Raw genomic sequence first — 12,299 nt, forward strand, 5'->3', positions numbered from 1 at the left:
AATATTAGTATTACATATTAAATATATTATTGATATATAGTTATATATATATATGTTATTATATTGGATATATAATGACATATATATGTTTATGTATATATATGTGATATATATATATAGGACATATATATGTGTATGTATAATACATATATATGTTGTGTTAATATTATATGATATATGAAAGATGTTTAGGTAGATATAATGGTTGTAGGGAGATGGGAAATATGAGATAGATGGAGATAGACAACTGAGATATATATAGACGAAGAGAGGAGGGGGAGAGATAGATAGATGATATATATGATAGAGATATATGAGGATAAGTAAGGATGAGTTATAAGAGAGAATAATATAAGTGAGTGAGATTTAATATATATGAGATTATGAGATGATATATGATATATATAAGTGATGAAATATATAGATACTAGAATATATGATAATAATAGATAGATATATAGAGTATGTGTATATATATATATATATATATAGATAGATATATATATATAATATATGATATATATATATAGATATATATTATATATATAGTATAATATATATATATATATATAGATATATATATTATATATATATATGTATATATATATATGTATATAGTTAGTATATAGATAGTATGTATATAATATAAATTATAATATATATATATATAATATGTAGTAGATATATGTTATGTTATATATAATATATATTTAATAAGTATAATTATTGTATATGATAATATAGAAATATATACTATATATATATATATATGTTTATGTATATATATAGATATAGATATATAGATATAGAGATATATTTATATATATATATAGATATATATATATATAGTATATTGTATTAAATTATATATAGATAAATATATATAGATATATATAAGATAGATAAAGATATATATATAGATAGATTAGATAATAGATAGATAGAATATATATATATATATAGAGATATACACAGATATATAGAGATATAGATAGATAGATCTATATATATCTATATAGATAGATAGATAGATATAGATATCTATATATATAGATATATATAGATATCTATATATATAGATAGATATCCCATGTAGGCTTTTAATCACAATATGTAGAAGCATTGTGTTATGGATGCATTTGTCGTTATTATTAACATAAGATTCTGGAACATAGTCGTATAACCCTGTCACATTAACATCGTCTGTTAAGTGAAACAATTAATCTGTGCAGATTTTCCAAAGTGAGGGAAAGCAAATTGATTAAGGGTTGATGAGCAGCCACTGAGACATCATCTGTCTGTGACGACACTACGCTTTCTCAGCAGCTTCAAGCACCACATCATGATTTCCCCAGAGCAACTGTTAATTATGTAATTCATGCTCATATGATAAGATAACAGATCATCCATGCGTTTCTTGAGCGGTTGTCCCAGTTATTTGCCCATTTTATTCTCTTTTACACAGTCACCACGCAGGATTTGTGTATCCACATGCACACGTCATGCTGTCACTTACTATACCATGTGGGGACATAATTATCACTCGCCTAAAAACGTCCGCTCTGTTTTAATTATGTTTTTGAGGTGGAAGGTAAATGGTTTTTCCTGTTCATATTTACACAGTGGCTTGTTGTAATTGCACTACATTTGCATCTAAGCCACGATCACTACCCTTGAATTATTAGCTTGATCTCTAAATATCAGAGCCACAGAGTTCGGAATAGTTTTCTGTATTTACAGTAAATGCATTATGGATTAAGAGTAAATGTGCAACATGGCAGAATACATTAGCAGTCAACGGAGGTCTGCATAATGAAATAAGAAGCATTGCATAGTGCGTTTTGGTTAGAGGCTAAACTTCATCCTTCCAGAAAAGTAATCAAAGCTTTGTGCCCAACATTTTGATTTAGAGGGAAGAAAGAACAACTTCTCCTAAAAATGTAATGTTGAATCTTTTGAAGTGCTGTAAAACATATGCACACCCACCGTTTTATTAATGCATCTCATTTGTCACTCAAGTACAAGTGAGGGATGTCTGTGAGAACAGTAATGAATGTGGTTCTATGATTCAGAGAGCTAAAGGTGCAGGTCACTGCAGGTGCTCAGTCCATTTCACATGAAACCTCAAACGCATGCGGCCAATTTCAGTAAGGAATGCCCTGTTATACATCTTCAATAATACCATGCAGCTTATGTAACTGGAAGTTACAGAATCCGAAACTTATCCAATTTAAAGTTAAGATGTTTCCCAAAACACAACCCGAGTGATTTATGGCTTCGTATAAGGACGATGATGGATCTGTCAGTCCAGTGGATTGTGTAGACCATCAGATTTGAGGCTGGAGGAGGCCTCGCACAAGGGTGACTGGGCAGAGGGTTGTTTATGCTCGACACAATGAAATCAGCGGACCCTTGCTCATCAGTAAAACTCAGTAGGCTAAGTCACAGCTGTCAAACACAGAGCTCTGAGCCTTTGGGGTTTGTTTGTGAATTGAGCTGCCTCTGACTCGTGGTGCTGAAACATGAAGAGTAAAACTGAACCTGTGACGGGTAACAAAGGCCACTCCTGTGTCCACTGTGGAGAGTATAACTGACCTCTCTGTATAGTGACAACAACTTCCAGCGCTCATAAAATGAGCGTCGACACTTAAATATGCTCGTTACTGGGGTCAATGCACTGACATCTGTACAGTCTAATTTGCTTTGTGCCACACGTTGCACTTTTAATAAAGTCAAATCGAGCACATCAGCAGCCATCAATCACATACAACACTTTGCAGTGGTAGTTATTTCTCATCTTTCCAAAGGAATCCTTGATTCCACAAAGTTTAAAGGTATTTCTACAAATTAATAGCTCCTCTATGGATTTTCATGACTTTGAGCCCAAGGGCGTATGATACTGTATCAAATAAAATACTCAGTGATTCTGCGGTAGCCTAATAAATGGGCTTTCAGTGTTAAACCTTAAATAGATTTTTTTATAATTAAATGGAATTGCTTTGTGAATCCAGCACTACATTAATACTTAAAACTGGTTGGTTTTAGACACAGGACACAGAAGCTGCTACAACACCTGCACAACCATCTGCATGGACTAATAAGTGCTGACGGCACCAGCTACGCCAACCAGTTCGTCTTGTACAAGGCGAGAAAGAGACGGTTTGATGCTGTTGCCACATTTTCATCTGTCTGTTGCAGCGACCAAAGCATTTGACAAAAAAAAAAAACCCAACTCTCTCGATTCCAATCCTTTCCTTTTCAAATACCGTTTCTGTGAAGCCCACTAGAAACACATTTCTGCCCTCTCTGGTGAGGCTGCCCTCTCAAAGTGTTAGATTTCAGCAAAACTTTATTTGAATTGTCCAGAGTTCGTTAGAAATGAACTGTTTTGATATCAAACACTCCTATCTGCACTTTTATAGTAGGTCCCCTGACACTTGTGTTAACTTAGGGCCTAAAACTTTAGTGTAACTTTTTGTTTTAAAAGTTTCTTCATGTTTTAAAATGAGTAAAACCTCAACCTAAGCCTACCTAATCTTAAATAAAGTAAATAAACCCTTTAATTAATACATATATGTATTATCAATTGATGGACATTTACTGTTAACTGTTGTGGCTTAAATATATAAAATAAACTTTGATGTCAAAGCATCTAAACCATAAGTCTATAGACATTAAATCAGGGGTGTCAAACTCGTGTTAGTTCAGGGGCCACATGCAGCACAATGTGATCTCAAGTGGGCCGGACCAGTAACATCACAGCATGACAACATATAAATAACCACAAGCTCCACATGTTCCCTTCGTTTTAGTGCAAAATATATTCTGGAAATGTTCAAACTTTCTTTTTATAAAATATTATGAAATTTCTTAAATAAAGTTGCAATTTCAACAATATTACTAGTTTATCATTTACACACGTGTGTTACAACTTACAGATCAGTGTATCTACAAAGGCACAACACATTGTGTTACAGGTATCTGGAACTGTAGTTTACTTTATGATCAAAACAACTCATTTTGACACTTTGCAAAGTCCTCCCACGGGCCGGATTGGACCCTCTGGTGGCCGGTTTTGGCCCCCGGGCCGCATGTTTGACACCCCTGCATTAAATCATGGGACTTATTTAACCAAACCAAAGTTTGATGTCTTTCTCTTTAAAAATGTTTGACATTAACAATTAAAAGGCACCTGGATGTTGTCGTCTCTTTAATCTTCACTTCCTCTTCGGGCCCCCGTGTCCTATTCATCACAGGCACAGCACACAGTGAGGAAAGTACCATCACGCTGACCTTGAGGAAGTCTCGCTCATAAGAGGACTCACCCAGGCCAAGATATAAGATCTGTCAAGATGATTTCTTATTCTCTTTAATGGAGGAAGTGCAATGCTTTATCACTCCCCAGGTTCATGGTTTATATAAAGCCTGAGGACCAACCCCCTGAAATGGTACACTGTTAAGTAAAAAAACACTGTACACAAAAATGATGTCCTCAAGAGTCACAATGATTTAGCTGCATGGGGGAGGGATTTATGTTAATCTGCACTCTTCTTAGCAGTAAACTCAGAAACTGAAGACAATGTCTCCTCAATGACATTTTCCACTAAGGTATTGTTGAAAGCTACGCATGAATGGATACAGAGGGACGTGTTTCTTTGTCCTCACGCGCTCATCTAAGGCAACAGTTCAGATTGTTTTGCTCCAACAGTTTTTGATTGGTTTGACATGTCTGCTTCCTCTTGGCAGATTAATGTTATCCAAATGTCCCTGTGTGCTTTGTTCCAACATCTGTCATTTAATGACAAATCTGCCAGATTTTGCTGCTCACTTTCCCTCGGTGCGTTAGCCAAGTTTCTCACCTATCATCATATAAAATGTGTTGGTTTCACTAATTACAGATAACATCATCAGCACACTCTTTGTTGTCCTTAGAAGTGTTTTGTTATATTTCTGCTTTTAGAAGAGGAAAATAAAGTTTATTGCAAAATCCATAGTTCAGTATAATTGAATGAATCTGTAAAAAGAGCAAAGACAGAGTTTCATTGCATTTTGAACACCCTTTAATGTAGCTGTGTTAACGGAGTGGAACCTCTTCGTATCTCAGTGGGTAACTTGAGTGGCAGCCTAACCCTGGTATACACTCCGAACATGATAATAAAACATCAGCAGGCTGATATTTCATGGGTAAGTGCAACTGAGATTTGCAGTTAGCATATCAAGCTGCTGCCTGCTGCTGTGCTAGCTCAGCCTCTGTTCTCCTCCAGTAAGTTATGATATAATTTTCCTCTCTGCCACGATAACGATTAGAGGAAGAGATACTAGAAGGAGCGACTTCCATGGATAAATATTTTAAATTCAACTTCAAAATGCCTTTCTGTGCACACAGACTTGGACATGCACCTCTGATGGTGTAAACCACACGAAGGAGCTGCTCAATGTGCATCGTGGTTAGTTCCGTTTGTACTCACAACTGTAGTTTTGTGGAGTTTCTTTCCCCTTAAAATGTAGGTTAACTTCTACAATACGCAGCACAGTATCAGGACAGAATGATACATGCAGGTAGTGTAAGATACTGTGATGGGATTACTGAACAGATGGGAAATGGACAAAAAATGTCTACTGCATCGGGTGCATGTAAAGTAGTCTATATGCTGGAGAGGGTAACTTGCTCAGGTGTGTTAAGGTAAATGTGATGTGTTATAGTTTGTGAGAGGTGCTTCACAGGAAGGTGCTATCTGCTGCTCTGGGAAATGATGTGATTTAAGGAGCACGCTTTCTTTAATGAAATGAAGATTAGTTTTGACGTGGATGAATACATGTGAAAATGTTCCGTGGCACACCGTATATATGTAGGGTATAATTACTTGCAGAGGCTTCTTGAAAATAGGAACAGGGAAACACTGTTGCTGCTTGAGGTTTTTTAAAAGTGGGCAACTTAACCACTACTTATTGCTTTAGATGATTTAGATCACAGGAAAGAATATTTGGAGTCGTGGGATAATACGATGTTACTTTGACGTGCTGTGTTACCATGGGAGAAAGAGGAATTTTCTCTGAAAGATTGGAGAAAGACTGGCTTTAACCGAAGGGAGTAAAGCAGCTGAAGGGCCGCAGGGGCCCATTGTTGATTTCATGCTTTCAACATATGGCTATGATAGTTTAAAACATTTACAAGAATGGTGTGATGAATGTGATTTCCTGGCAGGAGGGTTGTTAAGTATGGCACAGATACAGAAACTAGACATGATCTCCAATGTTGTTTATACTATTTTAATTCTGCTATTTTTATAATGGTACTTCAGACTCGTGTACATCAGCACTGTGATTATTGTTCTGTACATTCTCTTATTCTGTCCTTGTAGTAATTGTTATATTTTTGCTGTGAAGCACTTTGGGCTGCAATTCTTGTATGAAAGGTGCTATACAAATAAAGCTCATTATTATTATTATTATTATTATTATTATTATTATTATTATTACCACGTCGGTATCGTTGTTGGATTTTATGGAAATGGCATATATTACTTTTTCACTTTGTCCAGTGTTTTACCACTGTTTATCTATTAATTGTTAAATCATTGTGTTTAATAAATGGCTTTGAGTTTGAGTTTACCAAATGGATGCATAATGAAATAGTAGGTAGGTAGTGCTATCCCTAACGCCAACATCCATAAATAGTATTGTATCTTATTGGTCATATTATAATAAGTAAAGTGTCGTACTGACAGATTGCACCCGGTGCTTTTTTTTCACCCCAAGTTAATTGAAAACTAAGATGTATGAATTGTATTGATGGCTCAACACTATTATCTTTCAAAAAGGCAGGTAGCCTGATAGCCTAGGACTCATCTGCAAGATTTAATCAATTCGCCAGAATGGTGTATTCCATATCTATTTCTACCTTACACTTTACTACAGGAGTGCTGCTCAGTCCCTATAATGAAAGGCCCCCTAGCACCCTCTCTAGAAATCATTACCATCTCCCTCTACCTCTAGGGTCAGTAAACTAATAGTCATTCACCTGTGTGACAGGAAATCTTTCCCAAGATGCCATTGGGGGCCAGTGAGGTTGTGTTTAAGGTTATTGAGTCAAGGCCAGCCGGAGATGACTGTATATTGTTTGGATGGATCCCGGTGATTAAATGTGTCACATAGAAAACATTTCATCACAAATATAAAGGATGGGGATTGCAAATATAACCTGCTAATTGGCTGTCTTTTGGATTCTGGCAAGTAATAAAAACATGTTATTCATTGCTTGCCAACTATGGAGACACAACAAACAACTTTATGAATAGTAGAGTAAAGGCATTGGCAGAGAAACACCCTCTATCATCCACTTGTGCTGGTGCCTGTGCATGGCCTCCAGTGATTTTTATGACCACAACCGTTGGCTGAGAATCTGTGGCTGGATTTCTCAAAGGGATGGCACGCATGTATTCAGATGCACAAAGGCTCCGTGCTATTTTAAAACATTGCTGTGCAGTTTTCAGAACATGTATGAAAGAAAGTTCATAAAGTATTTTAACAAAAGGAACTGACCTCACGTTGGACTTTCCTCTAAACATCTTCAAAGGAAATGGTTGTGTATGGAAATCCACTCAAGTGGAATTGTAAAGCCAAGAAAAGCAGCTTAATAATATCAATGAAGTTTCACAAAACTCAACCTCTCCAACTGTGGCCATTCTAAGATAAGGCACAGCAGTGCTCAAATATGAGTAATAATCAATGTTCAAACTCTGCACAGTAGCCTCTCCTTGTATCTCACATAGCACACCATACTGTGCTCACTGTTTGGTCTGATCATGGTATGTTCTGGTAACTGCATACTTCCTACTTCTTCTATTTTCACCACCAACTCCAACAACGTGCGTATACCACAGGGAAGGGTATATTTGTTCGCTTTCAAGAAAACGCCTTTAGCATCAGTAGGCTGTAGACACTGGTATGTTTTAGCTCTGCAGGGTATTCCTACCACAGAGGAAGAAACAGCATGTTCAAACAGCTGACAAATGAACAGAGACAAATCTATATAAATAATTGCTAAGTGAAGTGAAGAGGAGTTGCCCATCATTCAGAGCAGAAGCGTGCACAATATCTCCAGGAGATTAAGAGTCATCCATCACTCTAAGACTTTAATTTGAGATGTTTAGGACTCTTGCTGGGGATTTTCTGAGAGCCGGGGAGAGCCTTGTCTGAGAGGTCTGCAGGGGTCTTGGCAGAGTGAGGCTCGCTGCGGGAGAAATTGCTGCTCGACACAAAGCACGTTCATACAAGCACAATAGAGATTGGCCTTGAGACTACAGACGGAACAACCAAATCCTCTTCTGATTAACATTCGGATGCTTTAAACTGTGCAAGCAAGTTTCTGACAGTTAGCTTATTATATCTTATGGTGATCCAGAAATGCAGACGGACGGACACGGTTTCAAGCTCAACACACACGCATATAGATTCACATATGCACACTTGCAACTGATTTAGAGCGGAATGATAAATATAGTCCATTGAGTTGCGGCGGAGATTGAAGAGCCCGAGGTGAAGAGTCTGACGACTCCAAATAATCTTAAGTATTGATTCTATTTAAGCCGAGGGCTCTTGATGGACACTTACTTCAAAATGCAGTAATATGTAGCATATCCGGATGACTGATCACTGCAGTTCCGCTTACGATAAAGGCTGCAGACCATCCCATAAATAACAGCGCCTCCTCATCAATCAGTGCAGAGGATTCAAAGATCTGATGACAGCTGAGTGGACATGTGCTTTAATTTGCCGCAAAGCACTCAGTCTTTCCATTAAATTTACATGGACACAGTCAGCGTAGGGAGGCACATGGAGACTTCATTCACCCTGACAAGAGGTCTTGCTGTCTTGCTGTGGCAGACTGTCGGGCCATGAAGGTAATTGATAACACGTTTTGCTTTGGCTCTTCTGCTCCTGAATGAGCATTTAAAAACACTTTAAGATAGATGGACATTTAAAAATAAACATGATATGATGGTGTACCATACACGCTCGTTTAATACAAAGTCATTTATGAGCTTGTACCAAAAACAATCCAGCATTATTGTCTCTCGTACCAAAGTGGTAATGTCTCGAGTTAAAGTAATCATAAATCCCTAAAACTAATCAAACTTGATTGCAGAGTAAAACTGTATAATTAAATGGGTTTAAAAACTGCAGGAAAACTTCCACTTCACTCAGTCACTGAATTCTTTGTCACGATATGCACCTAAGCCTGGTAGTGTCACTATCAACACTTAATATATTACAAAAAGTATAATACGTGTCTCTTCATTTATCCCTTCTAATGCAGTTTAATACCTGAGTGGTTGGTGGCTGCATGCCCTGAATGCTCATTTTCTGCACAGTAGCCTCTGTGTACTCGGAGGGTCCAGCTCCTCTTCTCCTCTGGAAGTGGACTCCTTGCAGCGTAATTTGATTATTCCAAAGCAGGTGTTTTGAGCTGAATGCTGATAAGGAGAATCAGTGCCTCTGACACTAAAGTGAGTTACATTAGATGTGCTTAAAGTAGTGGAAGGCTTATTTCTTATGTAATCTGTAAGCAAAGATGGGATTGACTTTGAAAACCTGTGCAAGAATTCACAAGGCTGTTCAGTCAGACTGGAATAACGTTCAACGCATATTGAGAATGCTAAGTGAGTAATCTGAAGGAGAGACAAGAGTCATTGTGTTTCTGTGGCCGCCAGGTGCTCAGACTGTAGATGCAACACGGTACTTGAGATAACTGCCTTGGAATATTTGAAGAGATGCAAAGTGGATGTTATAACAACTTCCAGTGGGACTGCTGACGTAACAAACAAATGTATAAGTTCACAGCAGATGTGGCTCAGAATTGCTACAGGGTACATTTCTATATTTTGTGTCCTTTTTATATTTCTTTCTGGCTCATCCGAATGAGCATCTGCTGCAGAGCGGGGGGCAAGGTTGCATCTGTGATCCCATGTTCCTCAGCAAATCAGATTGTCGAGCCTCTTTGATATCCTCTCACATTGTTCTCTCTAATCCTGTTGAACACTACACTAGAATGTTTTTAGCCCCTAATAATATTGCTCATATACACTGTGTGCAAACAAAAGGAATAATCTCACGCCGGTGATTGAGCCATCAGACCCAGAGTGCTCTGGCTCTCAACTGAAAGTCGTTTTATTAGCACTGCACTGTGTAAACACTGTTACATTTAAACTGAATACACAAGGTTGTCATTAAGGCTGTCATTTCCATGTAGAGTAGACTATTACTTTATCAAATTCACATTTTCATTGCAGTTGTATACAAACGGAAATTAAATGTGGTTAAAACGATTTGTAGTTTGGTGGTTTATTTACACGCAGCTTAGATCAACTTGGCAAAACCACTTGCCATGCCGTGGTGTGATGATCAGTGTTGAACCCTCCAACACAGTTGAAAAGCTACAGAACCTTTTCATATGCAAAAACTCAACTCAGACCTACAAATGGGGTCAGCACAGTCAGAGCGAAGTGTTGTCTGACATGTGAACCAATCGGCTTTTATTGACACCTACTGAATGTATTTCCCTCTACGAGGCATGACAGAAGGCACGAGACGCACAACTGCCTAAGTATCTGCGGTCGTCGGACTTGAACCGCAGTCTCGTGTCTCTCAACTCCTTTGGTTGAAACATCGTCAAGGGCATGTCTGAAGCACATTTCATCAGCTGATAGTAAGAAGTGTCACTGTGTTCGCAGAAAGAATGATGGCAATAACAACATGGAATAAAACACCTTCCGTTCTGAGAAGCTCCGTCAACAAGCTCTACAATGTATATCAACTGCACAAACCAAGTAAAAGTGGAGTTGCTGAAAATCTGTACCGTTTCTACGAAGGTGAAAACTAGGGTACGTGTGAAATGCCTACAGGCAGAAAAAGAAGATGCACTTACCTTTAGTGTGACACTTTAGAGCGCAGCCAGTTTAATCCAAATAATCACTGAATCAAACTGTCCTTTCTGCAAGAGCACACTCTCCCCTTTGCTGCTTTTACTCCTCTTTTAATTCCCTCTCTTAGCCTGCTTTCGTCTTTGGTGCCTGTCTTTCATTATCCCGCTCTGTGTACAGTTGAAGCCCACGCTGGAACAGAACAGATGCTGCGAGAGTTACAGAGAAAACGGCTTTGGAATAGCTGGAGAATACACGGGAGCTGTACCAAAGTGGAGCGCGTCGGTGCAGTTACAGAATGACGACTGAGGGAGGGAGAGAGGGAGAGAGAGGGAGACAGAGCGGTGAAGTGAGAGAAAGAAGCTTGTGTGTGTGCATCCGAGAGTGAGAGAGGAAGTGTGTGTGTGTGTGTGTGTGTGTGTGTGTGTGTGTGTGTGTGTGTGTGTGAAGGGAAGAGAGAGGTAGAGGGAATGTGAGAGGGTTTGTGAGCGCTGCTGGCTCAGTGTCGAGCGACAGTCGTGATTGCATTGGCGTAAGGCAGTAGTTCAACCCCCCCTCTCTTTCGTCAGGTCCCCTGAGCACTAGGGGATCTTCATCATGAAGCAGATTAGAGCAAACTAGCAAGCACCCCGCCCCCAAACCCCCCAATGACACGCATACAGAGCCAGTGGTGTGTGCTGTGGTCACCGGGGATATTCTAATTGGAGAGACACTTGGAGATGCTTCTTTTGTCCAGAGCTCATGAGCTTGCACATCCTCTAAGGTCCCAACTGCAATGAGATAACTTCTCACTCTTTCAGTCAGAAGTGCATTTAATTAATCTTTTCTTGGAAAGGATGAAAAAAACCTGTTTATTTTTGCTTCTATCCAGTAATGTCTTGTAAAAGTTTGGGGGGGTTCGGGCCTTTACGTGGAAGGTGTGGTACTGTGGGGGTCCATTATCCTTGTTTGACTGACAGCTGAGCCAGCAAGGGGAAGGGGCTTAATGTAAACAAACTGGGTCCTTTAACTGTGACTTGCAAGCCACATTGTGTGCGTTACCTTCACACTGCAATAGGAAGCTGACGATTACTGCGTTGTGCTGATAGTTTCAAATAAAAGGTTTTGATTTGGTGCCGTTTACCGACGTAAATGGTGATCATTTGCATAGAGACCCAATGGCAACCATATTGGCAGATAAACACAGCTGGTAACATTTTAATTTGTTGCTTCTGGGGACCAATTTTATGCCAAAAGGCATGTCCTTTACACAACATGTATATTGGAGTGGCACATTAAACCATTTTAGTTGCAGCTCGTCCTAAATGGTAGTAAAGTTTGAGCTGGTGTTACTGGCTTAGAATAAGGTTTAATATACATTTTAATTTTATGTTTGGC

The 12,299-nt window shown here is 38.5% G+C and overlaps 1 protein-coding gene across 1 annotated transcript in view; it reads right to left on the reverse strand.

Annotated features, from left to right (window-relative positions):
• Positions 1 to 11,198, reverse strand: part of LOC115025667 (cadherin-12-like) — an 89,375-nt gene extending 78,177 nt beyond the window's left edge. The window contains exon 1 of the mRNA XM_029458092.1: positions 10,928 to 11,198. The gene's annotated coding sequence lies outside the window, so the exon portion shown is untranslated. The remainder of the gene's footprint in view (positions 1 to 10,927) is intronic.
• Positions 11,199 to 12,299: the final 1,101 nt, after the last annotated feature.

This window comes from Cottoperca gobio, chromosome 20, assembly GCF_900634415.1.
Source record: "Cottoperca gobio chromosome 20, fCotGob3.1, whole genome shotgun sequence".
Classification (NCBI taxonomy): domain Eukaryota; kingdom Metazoa; phylum Chordata; class Actinopteri; order Perciformes; family Bovichtidae; genus Cottoperca; species Cottoperca gobio.